The sequence below is a fragment of the Chlorocebus sabaeus genome, chromosome 21 (assembly GCF_047675955.1).
Source record: "Chlorocebus sabaeus isolate Y175 chromosome 21, mChlSab1.0.hap1, whole genome shotgun sequence".
NCBI lineage: Eukaryota > Metazoa > Chordata > Mammalia > Primates > Cercopithecidae > Chlorocebus > Chlorocebus sabaeus.
In genome coordinates, this window is record NC_132924.1 from 15,928,945 (window position 1) to 15,933,176 (window position 4,232).

Consider the following 4,232-nt stretch of genomic DNA (forward strand, 5'->3'; position numbering starts at 1 on the left):
GTTCAACAGCAAAACAGAGCAGGCAGAAGAAGAAACAGCAAACTTGAAGAAAAGTCAAATGAGGTTTTCCAGACTGAGGAGCAGAAAGAAAAAAGAATGAAGAAAAGTAAACAGATCCTAAGAGGCGTGCAGGACACCAGCAAGCATACAAACATATGAATAATGAGGGTTCCAGAAAAAGAAGAGAGAAAGGATAAACACTTGAAGAAATAATGGTTGAAATCTTCCCAAATTTTATGAAAAATATTAATCTACATATTCAAGAAGCTTAACAAACTACAAGTAAAATAAACTCAGAGAGACCTATGCTTATTCATACCATAGTCATATTGACAAAATTGACCGAAGACACAAAAAGAATCTTGAAAGCAGCAAGAGAAGAGAGAACAGCCATGGACAAAGGATTTCAATCAGACAGCCAATTCTCATAGAAGCCATGGAGTTCAGAAGACAATAGATGACATCTTCAAAGTGTTGTAATAAAAAGACTATCAACTAGGAATTCTACATCCAGATAAACTGTCTTTTAAAAATGAAGACATTAAGCCATTTCCAGATAAACAAAAAATGAGAGAATGTGTTACTATCACATACTAAATTCAAGCTAAAATGAAAGACCTCTGAAAAGTAGTTCAAATACACACATAAAAATTATGAGCACTGTTAACGCTAAGTACACAGTTATTATGAAAGATGGCATAAGCATATTTTTGTTTATAACTCTTCTCCTTTTTTAAAAGACAAAAGCATAAGGCAGTATTATAAAACTATTGAAGATTTTATTAAGACGTCATTTATGACAATAATAGCACAAAGCACAAGAGAGGAGACAGACATATATTGAAGCAAACTTTCTGAATACCCTTGTAATTATTATTAACTTACGTTACTAACCAAATTATATTGAGTCTAATTATAATTCCAAAAGTGACCACAAAGAAAATAACTCAAAAACTATAATAAAAGAAGCAACAAGAAAATGTAAAATGTACATTAGAAAATATTTAGCACAAAGGAAGGTAAGAATCAAGAAATAAAGGAACAAAAAAGACATGGAATATAAAAAACAAAGACCAAATGGCAAAATTAAATTCTACCTTATCAGTAATATCACTCAATGTTAATAAATTAAGCATTCTAAACAAAAGAAAGAAATTTGCAGTATAGTTTTTTTTTTTTTTTTTTGAGATGGAATCTAGCTCTGTCACCCAGCCTGGAGTGCAGTGGCACCATCTTGGCTCACTGCAAGCTCTGCCTTTCGGGTTCATGCCATTCTCCTGCCTCAGCCTCCCAAGTAGTTGGGACTACAGGCGCCCACCACCATGCCTGGCTAATTTTTTGTATTTTTAATGTGGAGTTTCACTGTGTTAGCCAGGATAGTCTTGATCTCCTGACCTCGTGATCCACCCACCTTGGCCTCCCAAAGTGCTGGGATTACAGGCATGAGCCACCATGCCCGGCCAGCAGTATAGATTTTTAAAAGGCTCTTAATATATGCTATCTAAAAGAAAAATACTTTAAAGACACAAGGAGGTTAAAAATAAAAGGATGGAAAAAGATGAGCCATAGAAGCAACAGCCAAAAGAAAGCTAGAGTGACTTTACTAATAAATTTCAAGACAAATGTTCTTACTAGAGACAAAGAAGGTCATTGATGTGCTAAACGTGTCAATCCATCAGAAGATATAATCATTATAAACATACGCACCCCCGAAAACTGAATACTCAGGTGCATGAAGCAAAACTGACAGGAATGAAGGGAAAAATAAACAATTCAACAATAATAATGCATTTTCAACACCCCACTTTCAATAATGGATAGAATACTAGGCAGATGATCCAGGAGACTCGAAACAACACTATCAACCTAATAGGCATATGCAGAATATACCACAGAACAAGAGAATACACATTCTTCTTACATGCTCATGAAATATTCTCCAGGATAGATCATATACTCAGCCATGAAACACGTCTAAGTAAATTTAAACGGACTTGAATCACAGGAAGCATGTTTTCCAACCACAATGGAGTTAAGTTAAAAAGTAAATAATGGAAGGAAATTTGAGAAATTTACATATGAGTGGAAATGCAATAGCATATTTTTCTTTTCTCATTAAACTTTTTTAATAGGTCTCAAAATTCTGTGACAAATTTTTGGTCAAGTTGTTTCCATTAAAAAGTACTGATTTTAAAAACTAACAACTTACAACTGCCACACACAAAAAAGAAAACCAAAGTGGTCCACAAAGCATTCTCCTTTCCTTCTGAAGATTTTACGATGCATTGTTATCATCAACCAGTCTTTTACTACTAAACTTAAATGGCCCATTGAAACAAACAGTTCTGAGATCTTTCTTCCACCACTGATTAAGAGTGGGGTGGCAGGTTTTAGGGATAATATTCATTTAGGCTTCTGAGCTTTCTGGGCAGACTTAGTGACCTTGCCAGCTCCAGCAACCTTCTTGTTCACTGCTTTGATGACACCCACCGCAACTGTCTATCTCATATCACGAACAGCAAAGTGACCCAAAGGTGGATGGTCTGAGAAGCTCTCAACACACGTGGGCTTGCCAGGAACCTTATCAACAATGGCAGCATTACCAGACTTCAAGAATTTAGGGCCATCTTCCAGCTTTTTACCAGAATGGCAATCAATCTTTTCCTTCAGCTCAGCAAACTTGCATGCAATGTGAGCTGTGTGGCAATCCAACACAGGGGCATAGCCAGCACTTATTTGGCCTGGATGGTTCAGGATATCCACCTGAGCAGTGAAGTCAGCTGCTTCCATTGGTGGGGTTTTTTGCTGTCACCAGCCACATTGCCACGACGAACATTCTTGACAGACACATTCTTGACATTGAAGCCCACATTGACCCCAGGAAGAGCTTCACTCAAAGCTTCATGGTGCATTTCGACAGATTTTACTTCAGTTGTAATGTTGACTGGAGCAAAGGTGACCACCATACTGGGTTTGAGAGCACCAGTCTCCACTCAGCCAACAGGAAGAGTACCAATATCACCAATTTTGTAGACATCCTGGAGAGGCAGGCAAAAGGACTTGTCAGTTGGACGAGTTGGTGGTAGGATGCAGTCCAGAGCCTCAAGCAGCGTGGTTCCACTGGCATTACCATCCTTACGGGTGACCTTCCATCCCTTGAACCAAGGCGTGTTAGCACTTGGGTCCAGCATGTTGTCACCATTCCAACCAGAAATTGGCACAAATGCTACTGTGTCGGGGTTGTAGCCAATTTTCTTAATGTAAGTGCTGACTTCCTTAACAATTTCCTCATATCTCTTCTGGCTGTAGGGTGGCTCAGTAGAATCCGTTTTGTTAACACCAACAATCAGTTGTTTCACACCCAGTGTGTAAGCCAGAAGGGCATGCTCTCGGGTCTGCCCATTCTTGGAGATACCAGCTTCAAATTCACCAACACCAGCAGCAACAATCAGGACAGCACAGTCAGCCTGAGATGTCCCTGTAATCATGTTTTTGATGAAGTCTCTGTGTCCTGGGGCACCAATGATAGTCACATAGTACTTGCTGGTCTCAAATTTCCACAAGGAGATATCAATGGTGATACCATGTTCACGCTCAGCTTTCAGTTTATCCAAGACCCAGGCATACTTGAAGGAGCCCTTTCCCATCTCAGCAGCCTCCTTCTCAAATTTTTCAATGGTTCTGTTGTCGATGCCACCGCATTTGTAGATCAGATGGTCAGTGGTGGTGGACTTGCCTGAATCTACGTGTCCAGTGATGACAATGTTGATATGAGTCTTTTCCTTTCCCATTTTGGCTTTTAGGGGTAGTTTTCACGACACCTGTGTTCTGGCAGCAAACCCATTGCGGAAAAAAAGCTGTAATAGCATATTCTTAAATCACAATGGGTCAAAAAAAATCTCAAGGGAAATTCAAAAATATTTTCAGATTAATTAAAACAAAAACACAACATGCCAAAATTTATGACTGCAGTGAAAGCAGTGCTTAAAAGGAAATTTATACCTGATTTGTTTTTATTTTACCCATAATATATTTTTGTTCTTTCTTACTTCTCAATAAAAGGAAATTAAATAAACTTTGAGTATTTTACTGCATATCATTAATTTTTTTAAAAGTTGAGACTATATTTCTCTGATTTAGTGCTCGTTATTCAGGGTAAGAGGCAAGGGCGAAAACTCCCTTCCCTTATATGGAGAATAATTTAATCTTTTGCATTATATCCTTTTTGTGTA

General features: G+C 38.0%; 1 pseudogene; it reads right to left on the reverse strand.

The window, feature by feature from the left end:
- Window positions 1–2,115: 2,115 nt before the first annotated feature.
- Window positions 2,116–3,840, reverse strand: LOC103226110 (elongation factor 1-alpha 1 pseudogene; annotated as a pseudogene).
- Window positions 3,841–4,232: the final 392 nt, after the last annotated feature.